Source organism: Cervus elaphus, chromosome 13 (assembly GCF_910594005.1).
Source record: "Cervus elaphus chromosome 13, mCerEla1.1, whole genome shotgun sequence".
NCBI classification, from domain to species: Eukaryota; Metazoa; Chordata; class Mammalia; order Artiodactyla; family Cervidae; genus Cervus; species Cervus elaphus.
In genome coordinates, this window is record NC_057827.1 from 59,977,144 (window position 1) to 59,998,070 (window position 20,927).

The 20,927-nt window shown below is 38.5% G+C and overlaps 1 protein-coding gene across 2 annotated transcripts in view; it reads right to left on the minus strand.

The window, feature by feature from the left end:
• The window catches only part of BTBD7 (BTB domain containing 7), a 90,567-nt gene that overhangs the window by 59,712 nt on the left and 9,928 nt on the right, over positions 1 to 20,927 (minus strand). The gene's annotated exons all lie outside the window — the stretch shown is intronic.

The following is a 20,927-nucleotide window of genomic DNA, read 5'->3' on the forward strand; positions in this document are numbered from 1 at the left end:
CTTAGGAAGGACAGGGCAGTACCAGTAAGAGATAATTTTAACAATTACAGGATAAATTCCACATTATAGAACCTTAACTCTCAGAGCTGCAAGCTGAAGATATAAGCACAAAGAGAAGAAATTCTATGAGAGAAGAGTGTTAATAGGATACTTCTAAATCTTTATACCATCCAGATATATAAAATTTATTTGACCAGAATAAATAAATAATGGTTTAAGAGAAAACACAATTTAAAATCTATTATTGGAACTGTTAGGAAACCAGTCAGTAGGCAGTTAATATGGCCTCATGAAGAAGGATGAAACTTTTTAACAGTTAAGAGTTACACACACATCACAAAAGCCCTGCTGGAAAACAGAACTGTGTCAGGATCCTCAGCATTTGCTTTCATTTCTGCTGCGCAGGGTAACCTTAGGAAGTCAGATTTAAGAAAATCACTTAACATCTGTGCTTTCCTTCGATCTTTTCCCACTATGATCATATGGAAACTGGTTTATCTAATAAGCACAGAATTACCTACCTACAGTGTTCAAGAGGAGACTGGGAAACTCTACTAACTAGATACTATGCAAAGGAGCAGTAACTTCGATCAAATCATAAGCTCATGAGTAAATTTAACTTCCTATTTGAAATTCACCTACCTGTCATAGAACACAGAACATTAGACTTTCACTTCAGTACACACTAGTGATGCAGAGCAGCCAGAGATATGACAGTACACTCTGTTAGGAACTAACCAGCAAGGAATCCTGAGGGTTTAATATACTGACCATTTTGTGAATGTTAAATGGTCAATAAATTACTTTTTCCAGAAAAGTCAGTCTTCTTAAAGTCTGATGCTCAGTGTAGGTAAATTTATGTTTTCTAGTCTTAAATATTAAAAAATAGGGACATCCTTGGTGTTCCTGTGGCTAAGACTCCAACCTCCCAATGCAAGAAGCACGGGTTTGGTCCCTGGTCAGTGAACTAGATCCCGTAGGCTGCAACTAAGACCTGGCACAGCCTATATATATACACACACACACACAATGTATATTATATACTGTATAATTATATAATGTACATTGTATATATACATATATATGATATATATAATGTAGAAATATATATGTATATATGTTATATATATATATTATATATAATGTAGAAAACGCATTTTTTTGTAAGTCATTTTGAATGCTGTCAATTTTTATAAAATAGAAACTAAATCTGCTGTGTTAATTTCAGTTCAAACTTCAAAAAACAGTTAAGTTTAAATAACGGGCTTCCCTCGTGGCTCAGTCAGTAAAGAATCCATCCGCAATGCAGAAGATCACCTGCAATGCCGAAGACCGGGGTTCAATCCCTGGGTCAGGAAGATCCCTTGGGGAAGGAAATGGCAAGTCACTCCAGTATTTCTGCCTGGGGAATACCATGGAGAAAGGAGCCTGGTGGGCTACAGTCCATGAGGTCTCAAGAGTCACAAACAACTTAGCAACTAAACTACCACCACTACCATAGTCTAATTAATAAATCTTAGTTTTTGAATTCCTTAAAAGACTCAAGATTCTATTATATTTTTACTGGTTCTTTAAGAGAAAACAGACTTTCTAAAAAAATAATACAAATCAACTTATTTACAAAACAGAAACAGATTCACAGACATAGAAAACAAACTTATGGTTATCAAAGGGGAAGGGGAGGGATAAAGGACTAACAGATACACCCTACTATATATAAAATAGATAAACAAAAAGGATTTAGTCTATAGCACAGGGAACTATAGTCAATATCTTTTAATAACCTATAATGGAAAGGAAACTGAAGGTGTACACCTGGAACTAGCACAATACTGTCAATCAACTATAAATATTACAACAAAAAAGAAAGAAAAAACAGGATCCTGGAAGCCAAGTTTGTGGCCTTATTTACAAGTCAAGTCCTATTCTCAGTCACTAAAAATTTGTATTTAAAACTTAGAAACAGCGTAAGCAATCCTATGTGAACAAAGAAGTCTGAAATACACTAAGAAAAAATCCAGAGTGAAAACATGCAAAATAAAAGCCTTTACCAAAATGAGAAAAAAAAATTTTTAAAAGATGAGCTCTGAATATGGACGTATTGGTGGATGACAGAAAGTGCTGGTAAAGTGTCACTCCTGTGGTAGTCCTCTTCTCACTTCCTTCTTTACTCGTTCTTGAAGTTCCACGTTGTTTCATTTTGTTGTTTTGCTTTTTGATTTCTAATGACTGCAGAGTAAACTTACTAACACAGCACAAAGTATGCTGAAGCAGCAAACCAGGAACGGAGACTTGCGTCCAGATGAAGAAAAGCCAGAGTGTCTACAGAAATGGACAAAGTTAACTTGTTCTCACTCCATCACATAAATAAGATGAAGTTGACTATTCTCTCTTCATCATGTGCGTGCGTGTGCATGCGCACAAGCGTGCACACACACACACACACAAGAATTATCTTCATCAGAGAATTTCACAAAGTTTGCAGGGACAGAAAACATTTTTACACTGGTCTGTTTGAGATTTAAACCAGGCCAAAAATGATTAAAAAAAAAAAAAAGCTCAATTTTATGATTAGCACAATTAGATACTCTATAAAGTATTCACAGAAAGGTTAGAAAACCTCACCAGCCCCAATGAAGACACAAGAACACCCAGCAAACACTAGAGAAGTCACAGCTGAGATACTGATGCTTGGCCATTTGCCACTATAATTAGCACCAGGACAGCTGGGGTCTCTGATGAAGTGACTTGAGATAAAAAAGTCTTCAGGACTTAGGGACAGTGTCTCTTTCTGGCAGCTCCTAGTCAATGGAAATCCCCTTCAAGATGAACTGCTTTGGGTGACATTCATATCTCCTATTAGAGTTCTGATTACTAAAGTACACAGGCCTTGGAAAGACTTGATGGGAGAGACTTTTTCTGGATCAGATATAATCCTTAAATCCCTCCTGTGTCCCCAGTCCCAAATCCTAGGAGTCACTAAAGTTACTAAAGCCATATTTCTCGAAATTCTCAGGAAACAATTTCTTAGGTAACCGAAAACTCATGCCAAATGGAACACAGTATCTTGTTATTTATTTCTTAATTGAATCTGCTGCCTTTAGACGCTAGAAGTGAGCGTTAGTCACAGTCTTAAACTCTTCAGGGATATTTTCATCCTGGGCTAGCTCTGACTGTCTCCTACATAAAACATGATGAAATGTAACCTTTGGATGATAGACAGGAAAGGGAAAGGCAGGGCCTCGGGGACTGGGAGAGGCCCACAGGATGCAAATGGTCCTAGAAAGCTGATATGTCATTTTCCCAGAATCACCTTTTTCAGAGAGCTCCTGCTAATAGCTGACATGACCGATCTCTATTAGAGGACACAGCTGGCTTAAAATCAGCTTCAGTGGCTGTAGCATATCCAGCTATGGGAGAAAGGGGTCACGCTGAATTCAACAGAGAGAATTAACAACCCAGTGAAAAAGGATTTAAAACAAACATCACCTCTCCCCCAAAACCCCCCTCCCCCCAAATCCCTAGGCCAGCATTTCCAAAGAGCTTTCCCAGTGTTTTAGAAAATGCAGAATTAAACAAGGCTTTACTTTTCCTTACTTCAGAACTTTTTTTAGCATCTCTGAAGTGCTAAGGTGCACTGTGAACCTCCAAAAGGAAGTATTCAGCTTAATCTAAAGAAGCCCTTTTGCCCCAAAGAGCAGTAAAATAGACTGGCATAACACACTTGGAAAACTCTGAGCTTTGCCATAAAAATGTTTTTATCCTTTAGGCTGCAGAGAGAACAATGAGGGTCAGGTACAGTAAGTCCCATACATAAAAGCCTTCAAGTCTGTGAACTTTCAAAGATGCTAATGTGTGTTCCATCACCATCAGGCATGAGTGAAACTGCACCTTGCTTTCCATTTCCTATTGCCACCTACCCTTTGGCTCTACCATCTCCCACCTCCTCTCCCTCCACCAGTCAGGACTCTTGCCTGTTCACTTGATGCCAACTTCTCTATGCCAGCTGTTGTACTGTACCACTGTGCTTTTCAAGGTATACTGTACTTTAAGATTAAAAATGTTTTATTTTTGTGTTTGTTTTCTATGTAGTATCTGTGTGAAAAGTATTATAAACCTATTCCATATGCCAGTGCAGTGCTATATAGCTGATTGTGTTAGTTGGGTACCTAGGTTAACTTTGTTGGACTTAACGAACAAACTGGACTTACAAACGTGCTTTTACTGCATCTGAGATAGTTCTCTCTCATAACTAATTTATCACTTACACGGGATAAGTACATTTAACTTCTATGAATCTCAGTTTTTATAAACTGAAGTTGAGATGTATGGGCCACAACATGTACAAAATAAGTCAAAGTAGGGTTCCCAAAATTCACTGAAGTGTAAGACTTATTGATTTGTAAATGAGGATGGGGAAGGGAGTTATTTCTATATTAAATGTTATTTTTTCAATGAAAAAAAAAAGGCAACTGAATTTTGAATTTTAAACATGTTTTCCACCTAGTCCAATTATTAGGTATAATTAAAGAAGAACAGCAATGTGGAATACATGGGACTATGAAAAACAATTCATAATTTAAAAGAAATGCAAAACTATAGTAATATTTCACTTCTGTCAAATCTAAGAGGACTACATTATTCAAATCAGGATACTTGAGAGTGAAAAAGGGTACCACCGAGGCCTAATAAGGCAAAGCAGGATGAATGATAGCCTCTATCGCCAAATCTTACATTTGTAGAGCAGCTAGAAAAAAAATTTAAAAAGAAAAAAAAAAAAACAAAATCTAAGTATGTTTTACCCAAAATAACAGCTATCATTTATATACCAAACTCTGCTTAGAGCCTTTATATGTATTAAACCCATTTGATTCTCCAAATACCTCTCAGAACTTTCAGTTCTATCCTTGGACACATAAGAACAAAGCAAAAAGACTGTGAACAGTAAGTCAGAAGCAGTCAGCAAGACTTTTGCCTTTTGAAGGCATCTTCAAATAGATAAGATCAAAGTGGAAGGGGGTTTAGACCCTTGTCTGGGTCTCTAGCAGAGGTTAAGTGAGACCCAATGGGGCAAGCTGGACCAGAGCAGCTTGGCCCAGCTATCCCCAACACCAAAGCCTCTGTTGTCTTCTAGCAACAAACCATACTCCCCCTAACTGAGGCAGCTCTAGAAGCAGCAGGATAAATGTTCTCTAGCAGGTAGGAATAAGGGCCTACAAACAGAGGGTGGAAAATGATTATGAAGCCCTCCAAGAACTTGCTCAATCAAGTTTTATGGTAAATGGTGCCGTTTGGAACTTCTGTGTTCATAGCAGGAAGACTAGTTTTGAGCCAGGCACACATTATTTGAGTGAATAAATGAAATCACTTTTCTAATTGGGGACAACTGTTTTCACTGCTGGTTTAGTGGGCTTTCCTGGTGGCTCAGACTGTAAAGAATCTGCCTGCAAGGCAGGAGACCTGGGTTCAATCCCTGGATTGGGAAGATCCCCTGGAGAAGGAAATGGCAACCCACTCCAGTCTTCTTGCCTGGAGAATCCCATGGACAGAGGAGCCTGGCAGCTCCAGTCCATGGGGTCACAAGAGTTGGACACGACTGAGCAACTAACACAGTACAGAAAAGCAGCTCTGGATGATATGGAGAAGGAGATGACAAATCTGAGTCTAGACAGGAACCTACACAGGATCAGTAGAGAGAACTATAGCTGAAATCAGAGAACATGTTCAAAGCAACTGAATTTGAAGAAAAAATATGGAATTTCTCATAAACTTCACTCAAAGACAAAGTTTAAATTTTCTGACACCAACTCAGTGAATGTTAAAAAACAAAATACAAGGGCATATTTCTTGTTGATGAGTTTCTGTGGGCTCCCCAGGAAAATCTGGAGAAGAAAGAAAACATCCTGATGAATCTGACAGTAAGCCTGACACTATGGTTGCACATGGAGAAGAGAAGAATAACAAAACAGAAACATGAATACAACACTCAAAGGTACCTTCACAAGGACATCAAATGCTTAACTGTAACTTCTGATTGATCATCAGGAGAATCAGCAGGTGAATGGTCCTATGAATTATTCAAGTTCTTACAAATAGGAAGACAATAATGGTTTAGGAGCTGGAGTTAATTTTGTACTAAAATTCTATTTTTCCTCCCATCACTCAAGAGTAGAAGAGTCCAAACAGATATGAGGGAAAACCCACTAGTTTATATTTTCAGCCAAGAGTAAGGTATATACAATGTTGCTCTAGCCTTAATAATGGTCACTCATTCCATTCTGACAGGCTTCTGTCCATCAGAATACCTCTGATACTCCAGACTGTCAGCACGTCAAATGAAGAGGTATTTCTCCTAAAATTCTCCTGAAGTTCATAGTTAGAAAGAATCTTGCAGACATAAGTCCTAGCAAAGAAGTAGGAACTTCTCAAACTGTAGGTTTGAGGATGAACAAGTTTTAAGAAACCTCCATTATGAAAGACCCCTCTTACAGAGACAACAACGCCTCTTAGGTAAAATGAGAAGTAGAAAGTCAGACAAAACTCTTCCCCTCCTAAGGATTTTATGAGGTCTTTCTTGGATAAATGATAAAATATTCTCCCCTTTCTTTCCTCAATCCCACTGCTAATCCTGTGCTAATTACTCGTAGCTAAATGCTAGATGAGAATATTATAGTCTGAACAAATCAGACCAGAACACATATTCTGTAATTCATGTCCTGTTTCTGTAATACAAGTCGGCATCTTGAAACACTATTTTGCATTTGTTTAGGGCATCTATAACAAAAACTAAGACAACCCAGATGAAGTCCTTATCACAGAACACATAGTAAATGCTCACCTAGTTGGTGAGGGAGGTGGTGGAAAAGAAGTGGGATGATGATAAGGTCTACTTTGCAATGTGGTTGGCAATGCTGTGAGCCAAGAAGAAACACAGGACAAGCAATTTGTGGGTGAACTGGGAGTAATAAGGATAATGGGCTTGAGGTCCCAGAAAGACATACCAAGGAAGACATAATGCAAACAGAGAATACTTTAAAGGAGAAATCTATAAACTAGAGTTTCCTAATATAGTCGACCTTCTGTATCCACAGATTCTGCATCTGCAGATTGACCCAACTGCAGATAGAAATTTTTCAGAAAAAAAAAAATTCCATAAAGTTCCAAAAAGCAAAACTTGAATTGGACACATGCTCTCAACTATTTACATGGCATTTATACCATATTAGTTATTATAAGTAATCCAGAGATGATCTCAAGTATATGGGGGATATGTACATGTTATACGCAAGTTCTAAGCTATTTTATGTATGGGACTTGAGCATCCACAGATTTTTTTATCTGTGAGGATCCTGTAACCCACCCACCTTGGATATCGAGGGATGACTATGATATTTTCATTGCTCTAGAGGCTTAACACTTGGACATATAATACAGCATTATCTCAGTATGATAATTCATCTATTTCTGATGGAAGGTATCATTTATAAATGTCCTGTCAATGTTTGCAAAATATAAAAAAGAGTCTCAGAACGACAGAAGGACTAATATTATGTGATGCTACTTAAATGAGGTACATAGAGTAGTTAAAGTCACAGAGACAAAAAGAATAATGGGGATTGCCAGGGGCTGGGGAGCCACTCGCGAAAATGAAAAGGTCTGGAGATGGATGGTGGCGGCTGCACAACAGTGTGAATGTAACTCATAACTGGTGAAAATGGTAAATGCTATGTTACCTGTATCTTTAATCATAATTTTAAAAAAGTAAATGGAAAAAAGCCCCACTAAGACAGGAAAGCAATGACACGAGGTCCCCCTTTTTACATTCTTCTAATGACTGTAGCAGAAGTATCTTCTAATAGGGATAAATAGTTTACAAAACACTTTTCCACACATGAAGTCATTTTTATTCTCGTATCAAGTCTTCAATGTAGAGAGTCTTCAATTCATCTCTGAATGAGGCAGTTAAGGTAGAAACACAAAGTGACTCATCTAAAGTAAAATATTGGGTTGGCCCCCAAATTTTATCCATACAGTAAAATGGCAAAGCCAAAACTAGATACCAGTCATTCTGATCCCTAATCTAGTGTTTTTCCCCTCAACAAGGAAGCATCTCAATAGTCCTCAATCCTGTATCAACCTTTCTGATGGGAACAGCCATGTCTTCCTTATACTTCTTTACATATAACTGCACTGTTGATTTTGTTATAGTTCTTAAACTGTTAAATTTTCTACTTTATCACCCAACTACGGTTAAAGGACAGATCTTAAATTAATCTCTAGTGCTTCCCACTGTTGGTGAACAATAGAAAAGTTTCCTGATTGTGGATTATACTCCATAAACATCAAACCCCTTAGCATGCAAACACCAAAGACAATTACGACTATGGTTTTCTATTTTCACTTCTTCCTATCACTTGTTTTTTCCTCCTGCGCAGCAGATACTTTTGTAGTTTCTGCAATAAAGGAGAGAAAAACAACAAAAGTAGAGAGACCAGGAAGACAAAGCTCAACAATTACCAATTTGTAGCAGTTTTGTATCACTATATCCCAACCCACTTTCTGTCTAATCTCTTTGGATTATTTAGAAGCAAATCCCAGACAGCATATTATTTCATCTGTAAATACTTCCTTATGAATCTCTAAAAGAAAGGATACACGAGAGCAACTATAGTACCATGATCACATCTAAAATTATGAACAATAATTCCTTAGTATGAACTTCCCAGGGGAGTGCTGACATTTCCATCACTGGTTTATTTTTTCTTAAGTTTGTTTGAATCAGGATTCAAATAAGGCCCATGCATTGTGACTGAATGACTATGTCTCTTAAATTTCCTTTAAAAGGTCCCTCCCCAACCCTTTCCCCCTTGCAGTTTTTTTGTTATTGAAGAAATCAAGTTATCTGGTTGTTTCCCATAGTCTGAATTTGCCAAATATATCACTATGGTGTATCTTAACATGTTTTTCTGATCCTTGTAATTACAGTAATTGACAGATCTAATGACTTAAACAGATTTGGGGTCATTTTGGTACTTTTAAAGTTTGTCAAGATTGCTTCACAGGTAATGATGTATATTTCCAACATAGGTATCAAATGTCTAGTTCTCATTCTCAGTAATCACCAACTAGAGTCATTAATTCACTAGGGGTTGCAACATGATAATATTCTATCATTCCTTCTTTATTCATTAACTAAAACATTTTTGTAAGAGAAACTCACCCATCAACTATTCAGTTGTTAGCACAGAAAGGTCAGAATAAATGATTCTTTACATTTATTAATTTTCTTTGGCTTCAAAATCACTACAGACAGTGACTGCAGCCATGAAATAGAAAGACTCTTGCTTCTTGCAAGGAAAGCTATGACAAACCTAAACAGCATATTAAAAAGCGAAGCTATCACTTTTCCAACAAAGGTCTGCATAGTCAAAGTTATAGTTTTCCCAGTAGTCATGCAGAGACGTGAGAGTTGGACCATAAAGAAGGCTGAGCACCAAAGAATTGATGCTTTTTAAATGTGGTGCTGGAGAAGACTCTTCAGAGTCCCTTGGACTGCAAGATCAAACCAGTCAATCCTAAAGGAAATCAACCCTGAATGTTCATTGGAAGGACTGTCACTGAAGCATACTTTGGCCACCTGACGCAAAGCATCAACTCATTGGAAAAGACCTCGATGCTGGGAAAGACTGAAGGCAAAAGAAAAAGGGGGCAGCAGAGGATGCGATGGTTAGATAGCATCACCAACTCAATGGACATGAATTTGAGCAAACTCCGGGAGATAGTGAAGGAGAGGGGAGCCTAGGAGTGCTGCAGTCCAGGGGGTGGCAAAGAGACAGACATAGCAACTGAACAACAACTAATTTTTAACAATTAATATCCCAGCATTTCTCTAAAGATGATCAGCAAGTTAAAAACAATTATGTGTTCACAGATGTAAACATATTTGATGGGTTTCAATTATTTGTAGTTATCCCTGCTATGACACCACCCTTATGGCAGAAAGTGAAGAGGAACTAAAAAGCCTCTTGATGAAAGTGAAAGAAGAGAGTGAAAAAGTTGGTTTAAAGCTCAACATTCAGAAAACTAAGATCATGGCATCTGGTCCCATCACTTCATGGCAAATAGATAGGGAAACAGTGGAAACTGTCAGACTTCATTTTCTTGGGCTCCAAAATCTCTGCAGATGATGACTGCAGCCATGAAATTAAAAGACGCTTACTCCTTGGAAGGAAAGTTATGACCAACCTAGAGAGCATATTAAAAAGCAGAGACATTACTTTGCCAACAAAGGTCCATCTAGTCAAGGCTATGGTTTTTCCAGTGGTCATGTATGGATGTGAGAGTTGAAGAAAGCTGAGTGCCGAAAAATTGATGCTTTCGAATCGTGGTGTTGGAGAAGACTCTTGAGAGTTCCTTGGACTGCAAGGAGATCCAACCAATCCATCCTAAAGGAGATCAGTCCTGGGTGTTCATTGGAAGGACTGATGCTGAAGCTGAAACTCCAATACTTTGGCCACCTCATGTGAAGAGTTGACTCACTGGAAAAGACCCTGATGCTGAGAGGGATTGGGGGCAGGAGGAGACGGGGACGACAGAGGACGAGATGGCTGGATGGCATCACCGACTCGATGGACATGAGTTTGAGTAAACTCCAGGAGTTGGTGATGGACAGGGAGGCCTGGCGTGCTGCGATTCACGGGGTCACAAAGAGTCGGACATGACTGAGCGACTGAACTGAACTGAATCCCTGCTGCTGCTACTGCTGCTGCTAAGTCGCTTCAGTCGTGTCCGACTCTGTGCGACCCCAGAGACGGCAGCCCACCAGGTTCCCCCCTCCCTGGGATTCTCCAGGCAAGAGCCCTGATAGTGGGTTGCCACTTCCTTCTCCAAGGCGTGAAAGTGAAGAGTGAAAATGAAGTCGCTCAGTCGTGCCCAACTCTTTGCGACCCCATGGACTGCAGCCTACCAGGCTCCCCCGTCCATGGGATTTTCCAGGCAAGAGTGCTGGAGTGGGTTGCCATTGCCTTCTCCAGTAGTTATCCCTGCTGCTGCTGACACTCAAATTGCACCATATTTGAAGTGGAAGCTTATTCATATTAGCTCCCAAGACTTTGTAACCATTGTTACTTGTCTCAGAGAGCTGCTTTGCTTTCTAGGGTTATACCTTATTCTAGGCATATTTTAGCTTTTTCTTAGACCTGTAATCTATTTAAAGGAGCCCTTTCCTTTCAGTGGGAAATGGTATTTAGAAACCACAATCTGGGTGCTAAGGGGTGCTGACTGCCTTTTTAGTACAAAGCTAGGAAATGTCATACACATGTGTATATACATACACATACATACATGAGTATATACTGATGCTTCTAATCCAAACTCAGGTTTAGAGAATTTTTACTTAATCTCATTAACTTTATACCTGTTTCTCCTTTCTCACATGCCAAAACCCTATTCTCAAAGCTGCCTTCATAACTGTTCTTTTATTTTATCTCACAATATACACACAATAGCCAAGACTTAAAATGTCAAACTATCACCAACAATATGATAAACAACAATCTTTCTGGGGGGCAATTCTTTTTTACCCTTAGGATTTACCCAACTCAAGATATCTATAAATTACTGTGTATTTAAGTCACTTGGAACAGGTTGCTTTGGGTGATTACATCACTAACTGAAAGTACACTTTATTTCACTTTTGACTTTCAGGCAGTATATTTTTAATTAATGTTGCCATATATGTCTGCAAAATGTTTAGATGAATCTAAAGTCAAAACCATAAAAAAAGATACACTCAAAGACAAGATGCTCTCTCGGTCTACTTTAACCTAATCTCTCCCTACCCTGCAGGTAACTTTAATAATATTTTTATATAATACCCTAAATTCCCTCTTTTTTGGCTACTATCCACTGGCTCCCTACTTTGAGAAATACTGAAATTGCTAGTATCTTCCTCCTATCTCAATCCTCCAGTATCTAATTTTAAGTAACATATTTATTTACAGTTGGTATCTACAAAGTAATCAGTGAGCTTTTCTACTTTTCATATAGTCTTCCCACATACTTGGTAATTAAACTCTATCTATAGAATTTAACAATAAAGTACTACATACTATATTGTCTCTCAATTTTAGTTTCACCAATAAAATTTTAATGTTCACCACCAACTCAAAATACTAGTTTAAGAGTGTTATTCAGAACACAAGTCCATAATTCTTTATCAGGTAGAAACCTTTGGAGCTAGGTATATTCTAAAATTCAGACTCCTTTCCTTCTCTTTCTCTCACTTTTAAAAGAAAATAATATGATATATGAAATATTTACTATATACCATGGAAACAGCCCAGAGAGGTCTGTCATATTATCCCATATTTTGCAAAATTATTACCCCCTATTTTGCAATAAAATATATTAAATATTTAGACTAAGCTATGTTACTTCAGGTTAGGTTTTATTGTCAAATGAATTCAGGTCATATTATCAGTGTTTGCCATTAAATGAGTCTCCCTTAAAAAAATGGCTTTCAGTACTTTTAGAATTTCGAATTATAAATAAGACATTGTGGACCTGTAGTCAGTAGCTTAAGATCATGTATAAAAATAGTACTTTCCTTACCTACCTACCACCAATAAAAGGACAAGTCAGAAAACATTTTTACTCATTTTAAATAAAGATATCTGTTAAATTGCATTTTATTATAAAATGAAATTGTGTTACTGCAAATAGAGATTATTTGTTAGAGTTTGGCCTACGAGCATTTTACTAAGCCCATGTGGCCTTTTTCTAATATAACCTGTTATAATTTAAAACAGCTTGTTACTCTCCTGCTGCTATTTTTTTTTCCTATTAAAAACTAATTCTTAAAAAGGATATTTTTAGAAGTACATCCCATTCCACCAGTCTATGCAACATTCTTTTAAGGATAACAATTAGAATTTTTAAAACTAGAAAATGAGGGGGGAAATGCTGATAAATGAGGTGAGTCTGGTTCTTAGAACTCTCACTCTAGTGCAAACTCATACTATATATTCTTGGTATTCTTAGTATTTCTTGTTATAAATCATTTCTTAAATAAAATGTCTGCTTTTTAATGCCTATTCAGCATTGTCTGAAATATGTTAAGCCTTAGCTTTTCAAATGATTTTAAAAAGGTAATCTTCAAGGCATCATGAACAACATAGGAGTAATCACAAGGGAAACTATTGATCATCATTCTAAATAGGATAAGAAAACCAAAACCAGTGAAAGAATGATTAAATGAGATACTAAATTATTAGAAATGTTAACTGCAGCAATTTTCTCATTTATGAAAATTAAATGTACATTTAATCTTTAGAATTATTATGCATTCGGATGTGCATTAAAATATAAAATTAATATCAATATTTAAATAGGTTAGCCAAGAATAGCAATGGCAAACATTTAGTGAAAATAGTCAATAAAAAACAAAAACTGGAAGTGAACCATGTTACACATATTTTACTCCTAGACATCAAGCATGTGAATTATCTTGAATTTAAGCACAATATTTTAGGGGGCTGTTCCCAAATTTGGCCATTAGCTACAGGACTTCCATATTATTAACCTAATTATTGTTCTCTATACCCACACATTTGCTTTGCATAAAGAATAGACAATCAGTTTTGAATTTAAATCCCTAAATAATTATTCAATGCTTATGTTTAACTGCTGCAGGAAGGGGGACCCCTTCCAGGGCATGAAAGTGGGCTCTTGTCTAACACTCGGAAATGAACTATCCGAGGAGACACATGTGCTGACAAAGAGATTTTATTGGGAAGCGGCAGCCGGGCAGAGAGCAATAGGGTAAGGGAACCTAGGAGAACTCTGGCTCGCAGTTTCAGGGTTTTGCGGTGATGGGATTAATTCCAGGTTGTCTGGCCAATCATTCTGACTCAGAGTCCTTCCTGCTGACCAACATGGACAGCATATTAAAAAGCAGAGACATTACTTTGCTGACAAAGGTCCGTCTAGTCAAAGCTATGATTTTTCCAGTAGTCATGTATGGATGTGAGAGTTGGGCTATAAAGAAAGCTGAGTGCCAAAGAATTGATGCTTTTGAACCGTGGAGTTGGAGAAGACTCTTGAAAGTCCCTTGGACTGCAAGGAGATCAAATCAGTCAATCCTAAAGGAAATCAGTCCTGAATATTCACTGGAAGGACTGATGCTGAAGCTCCAATACTCTGGCACCTGATGCGAAGATCTGACTCACTGAAAAAGACCCTGATGCTGGGAAAGATGGAAGGCAGAAGGGGACGACAGAGGACGAGAAGGCTGGATGGCATCATCAGCTCACTGGACATGAGTTTGAGCAAGCTGCGGGAGATAGTGAAGGACAGGGAACCCTGGCATTTTGCAGTCCACGGGGCTGCAAAGAGTCGGTCACGACTGAGCAACTAAACAACAGTAACGATCTAATTTGAATAGAAACTAACGGTGCTATTTGGTGACAGCACGCGTGCACTGCCATCAAACAGTGTACACCCCCCCCTCTTAGTTTTGTGATTTTACAAGGTTAAAATGTAATTCTTTTCTTTATTGAAAATATGGAAACAATAATTTTTAGCATCTCTGTAATTTTTAGTTGTCTATTTCTTTCTCTCCCCAAAAGGGTTTTTGCCTTCTATGACTACAGTTTGAAAAGTTGAGATTTACACTCTTGACCCTGCATTTTAAAGGGTATAGAATAGACCATAATATACAAATAAAATACATGCTAAACCTTCTCAGGCCTACCCACTCCAGAACTTACGTTTTCCCATTCACTTATGAGAATTACACATTTGCTATTTAAATTAAAAAAAGAAAAAAGAAAAAAACCAGAGTTTAACAAAAGGCAATTTCCTAAAATCTGCCTCATAAAGACAGCTAATAACTATTTCGACTTTCCTAGCATTTTTGACATAAATCAACTTTAAATAGTTTTAGGTAGGGATATTTTACAAAGAGTTCTATAAAAAGCTATTTTCATTTCATAAAATATCAGGGATAGAGAGACATGGACAAATATAAATTTTACTTTATCTTTTAAAAACCTCTAACTATTGTGTAAATATGCCATAATTTATTTTACCAAAACATACTGAGAATCATTTCTAATTTTTCAATATTATAACAGTCCTGTAATCCTTTTACCTCTATCTTTAACCACTGTAACCTATGCCATTAGAATAAGTATCAGGAAGTAGCATTACTGGATAAAAGGGTATATATATATTTCTGATGTGGAGATTCGTCAGAAAAGTTGCAAATTTACATTCCTACCAACTCTGCATGAGAACATCAAAACTCTGGTCATTATTAATGTTTGTCAATCTGATGGGGGAAAAATGATCTCATTATTTTAATCTTCATATTAAAAATTATAAGAGAAACTGAATCTCAATGTATTTATTAGCCTCTCTTCTTTATACTCTTTGGCTATTTTTCTATGTAGCTGTTCCTTTTATTAATTTGTGATACTTTTTAATGTTAAAATATCAAGGCAGAATATTTATATTAGCCTTCTAAAACTATGATGGCTTTTGTCATAAGTGTTTAAATTTTTTATATAGTCACTTTTTTCCCTTTTCTTTTTGTAACATCTGGGTTTCACGTTCCCTGCTGTAAACGTTTTTACATCAGATACAAAAAAGTTCTCTTAATTTTTGTTGTCTTCTCCAAATTAGATTATGTAGGTAAACACACTCCTCAACCACAGCAGAAAGCTGACATTAGATAAAGAGTTTTACAGCACAGCTATTATTAAGTAATTCAGTGTGCTAATTTTAAGAAATTTATTAATTCCTAATATGAAGATAATTAAATTAACTGGTGTTGCCTGGAAACAAAACAGATATTTTTTCTGACTAACAGGAGGATGCTTTTGGGGAGAAGAAACTTAATTAGCCTTATCTATTCATATGTTCTTTGTTGAAGACATCTGGACATCCAGTGTCAAAACTGCAGGCATCTTTCCCTCATCTTTCTCCTCTATAACAAAGTGGTTCACCAATCCCACTGCAAACCACTTAGACTAAGTCACAATTTATTATCTTCCTTGAATTGTCACAAATCAATCTTGGTCTCTCCTTCTAGGCTAATTAATACAGCACACCAACACTGAATTAACCTAACAGAGGTTCAATCAAACATATACAATAAGTACAAACTCCTGGCCACAAATCCTGACTACGTGAAGTATTTTACACTTAAAAGTGCCAACTATGTGCCCTATGCTAAGTGTTGATGGTTATAGTTATGAGCAAAATATCTTGGTACTCATGTTGCTTACAATCAAGTGAGAAAAATGGACATTTAAACAATCTGTTGTTTTTGTTTAGTCAATAAACAGTGTCCAACTCTTTGCCACCCCATGGACTGTAGCATGCTAGGCTTCCCTGTTCCTTCACTATCTCAAACTCATGTTCACTAAGTTGGTGATGCCATCCACCCCTCTCATTCTCTGTCATCCCCTTCTCCTACCCTCAATCTTTCCCAGCATCAGGGTTTTTTCCAATGAGTAGACTCTGCGGCCAAAGTAATAGAGCTTCAGCGTCAGTCCTTCCAATGAACATTCAGGGCTGATTTCCTTTAGGATTGACTGGTTTGATCTCCTTGCAGTCCAAGGGACTCTCAAGAGTCTTCTCCAGTGCAATCTGAAAGCATCTATTCTTTAGCACTCAGCCTTCTTTATGGTCCAACTCTTACATCCGTACATGACTACTGGAAAAACCGTACCTTTGGCTATACAGGCCTTTTTTGGCAAAATGATGTCTCTGCTTCTTAATATGCTGTCTAGGTTGGTCATAACTTAATTTCATGGCTGTAGTCACTATCGGCAGTGATTTTTGAGCCCAAGAAAATAAAATCTGTCACCATTTGCACTGTTTCCCCTTCTATTTGCCATGAGGTGATGGGACTGGATGCCACGACCTTAGAGTTTGAATGCCGCGTTTTAAGCCATTTCCTTCACTTTCCTCTTTCAGGGTCATCAAGAGACTCTTTAGCTCCTCTTCACTTTCTGCCATTAGGGTGATATCATCTGTATACCTGAGGTTGTTGATATTTCTTTTTTTTAGTTTTTTAAAAATTAATTTATTTTAACTGGAGGCTAATTACTTTACAATATTGTAGTGGTTTTTGCCAAACATTGACATGAATCAGCCATGGGTGCACATGTGCTCCCCATCCTGAACCCCCCTCCCACCTCCCTCCCCATCCCACCCCTCAGGGTCATCCCAGTGCACCAGCCCTGAGCACCCTGTCTCACGCATCCAACCTGGACCTGCGATTCGCTTCACGTATGATAATATACACGTTTCAATGCTACCCTCTCAAATCATCCCACCCTCACCTTCTCCCACAGAGTCCAAAAGACTGTCTTTTACATTGTGTCTCTTTTGCTGTCTCACATATAGGGTCATCGTTACCATCTCTCTAAATGGTTGTTGATGTTTCTCCCAGCAATCCTGATTCCAGCCTGTGCTTCATCCAGCCGGGCACCTTGCATAATGTACTCTGCATATAAGTTAAATAAGCAGAGTGACAATATACAGCCTTGTCATACTCCTTTCCCAATTTTGAACTAGTCTGTTCCATGCAAGGTTCTAACTGTTGCTTTTTGACCTGCATACAGTTTCTCAGGAGATAAAGAGGCGGGAATACCGGATGACCTTGTTTAAGAATTTTCCAGTTTGTTGTGTTCTACATAGTCAAAGGCTTTAGCAAAGTCAATGAAACAGAAGTAGATGTTCTTCTGGAACTCCCTTGCTTTCCCTATCATCCAACAAATGTTGGCAATTTGATCTCTGGTTCCTCTGCCTTTTCTAAATCCAGTCTGTACATCTGGATGTTCTTGGTTCACATACTGCCGAAGCCCAGCTTGAAGAATTTTGAGCATTACCTCGCTAGCATGTGAGTCAAAGTCGCTTAATTGTGTCAGACTCTTTGCAACCCCATGCACTGTAGTCCATGGAATTCTACAGGCCAGAGTACTGGAGTGGGTAGCCTTTCCCTTCTCCAGAGGATCTTCACAACCCAGGGATTGAAACCAGGTCTCCTGCATTGCAGGCAGATTGTTTACCAGCCTAGCCACGAGGGAAGCCCTGCTAGCATGTGAAATGTGTGCAACTGTGTGGTAGTTTGAACATTCTTTGGCATTGCCCTTCTTTGGGGTTGGAAAGAAAACTGACCTTTTCCAGTGCTGTGGCCACTGCTGAGTTTTCCAAGTTTGGAAATAATTACAAAAATAAAATTATACCCTGGGATAAATGCCATGAAAGGCATGGCTGCTATGAGAAAAAATAAGTTGATTTATTGACATGAATAAGCCCATAAGACATAAAAAGAACACATACAGCATACAGAAGAGAGATCTTAAACACATAAATATAAATAATATAGAAACACAAATAACACTTGACATTATTTATTGGCAGAGGTAGTAGTGATGTGATGCTGGATAGTTAAGGCAAAGTCAACAGTTTAGCAAATTCCAGGAAGAGCAAGAAGGCCAAAGTAGCTGATGCAGGGGAAGTGGGGAAGCACAATACTGTAAGACGAGGGAAGACAGGCAGGAGGCGGCCAGGCCACACATATCACTCCAAAAGGCTGAGGGCCCTGTGAAAGTTATCTGATTAATTGCTTAATTCAATCTTCCTGAACCTTAATTAATCATGAAAATCTTTCTAAGAAAAACCAGTAACAGGTCATGGACAGTGTTCCATAGAACATACTTTCAGTCATATGACAGCAAGGGAGTGCAAAGTAAAGGTCTGCACTCTGCTAGTGCTGATACATTTTAAGAGAAAATGATACAATACAAAAACTGAGTTTTCATTTACTTATATTTTGAATTAAGAAGTGTCAGGCAGAAAAAAGCACAACAGGCCTAGAAACTGCTGGAAAGGCTGGCCCTGGCTGGTCTTCAAGGCCTTGGACTTTCTGTTTCTACCACTCCTTAACAGATAAGGACAGCTCTGTATACTTAAAACGTTTGCACAAACAGTATGGTTTATGCTCAATATCTGCTTTTCTTCTGGGAGCCTGGAATTTTGATACATGTTAGAGAGTGGATGCCTACGTGACCAGCCGTCATAAAAGCCCTCGGCGCTCCACTGAGACTCTAACGAGCTTCCCTAGTAGACCATCTTTCACTCGTGCTGTCACAAGCCCCTCCTGGAGGAACTAAGTGTGACCTCTGTGACTCCAGCAAGAGAGCTCCTGGAAACCTGTGCCTGCTTCCCTTTGGACTTTGCCTCATGGGCATTTTTTCTTTGCTGATTTTGTTTTGTATCCTGTGCTGCAATAAATGATATCCATGAGTATCACTATATACTCAGTCCTCCTCTGAGAGGGCAGTGGCACCCCACTCCAGTACTCTTGCCTGGAAAATCCCACGGACGGAGGAGCCTGGTAGGCTGCATGCAGTCCATGGGGTCGCTAGGAGTCGAACACAACTGAGCAACTTCACTTTCATGCATTGTAGTAGGAACTGGCAATCCACTCTAGTATTCTTGCCAGGGATGGGGGAGCCCGGTGGGCTGCCCTCTATGGGGTCGCACAGAGTCAGACACGACTGAAGCGACTTAGCAGCAGCAGCAGCAGCAGCCCTCCTAGTGAACCCAGCGATGTTCTTGGGGATTTCAATGCAAGAACAAAATGGAATACAGCAAGATGCCTCCCTCCACTGCTGTCTTCCAGTCTCTCAAAATGAAACTTAACTGTTTTAGAAAAAATATATAGTTGGTATTCAGGTATAGAGCATCTCTCTCTTTTTTTTATAGAAGCAATTACTATAAAAAGCAGAATAGCAGCTAACTTTAAAGCGACTGTGATTGAGACGAGGCATTGAGTGAGGTTTTGCTCATGTCTGTGCTGTGCTTAGGTGCTCAGTCGTGTCTAACTCTTTGTGAACACGTGGACTGTAGCCCGCCAGGCTCCTCTGTCCATGAGGATTCTCCAGGCAAGAAAACTGGAATGGGTTGCCATGCACTCCTCCAGGGGATCTTCCCAACCCAGGGATTGAACCCAGGTCTCCTGCATTGCAGACGGATTCTTTACCAGCTGGGCCACAGGGGAAGCCCAAGAATACTTGGAGTGGGTAGCCATTCCCTTTTCCGGGGGATCTTCCCAACCCAGGGATAGAACCCAGGTCTCCCCCACTGCAGTCGGATTCTTTACCAGATGTGCCACCAGGGAAGCTTGCTCATGCTTACACTGTTCTATTTCATGACTATGGTGGTGTTAAATTGAAAATAACTTAATAAAAAGGTAAGTTAAAATTGTTTATGTGCTTGTCTATTATTTCACAACAGAAAATGTTCTGTTATAGCTGGTATGGATTTGGAAGTTGTCAGCTGAAGTCTTAAAACCATCAATATATCCATTTCCTGAAGAAAAGGATATAAAAGAATGAACGGAAGGCTAAGTGCTGAGGCTCAGGAAATGCGTAGGTTTGGGTAGCTGGGGAAGAACACAGTTAAGGAAACCATGGAAAACACTCATCAGCTGGGCAGTGACCAGAATGGGCTGCGTGTTCAGAAGTGGTCTATGAATGAGGTTTACTTTGAAATGAGAAGTTGCCCCTTTCCTCTGTGTGACCAGAAAGTTTTGGATACACTTCAGTTTCAGTACTTACCACTCTGTACGGGTAAATAAATGCTAAGAGTTCTACATCCGCAAAGAGTTTAAGTTCTTACAGTACTGGCACTGTGTCCTTTTCAATTAACTTTGTATTCCAATTACCTTGAAGACGGCCTGGCTCGTAACGGGTCCTTAATAAATCAGGTGCTTAGAATGGAGAATGCGATCAGGCCCATATCACAGAAACCATGAAAGGAGAGAATGTATTCTATGATCAGTTTTAAATTTTCTTCATTTTTCTTCTTTTTCTCCTACTTTTGGCAACCTTTCAGGTCATTACTGTTTT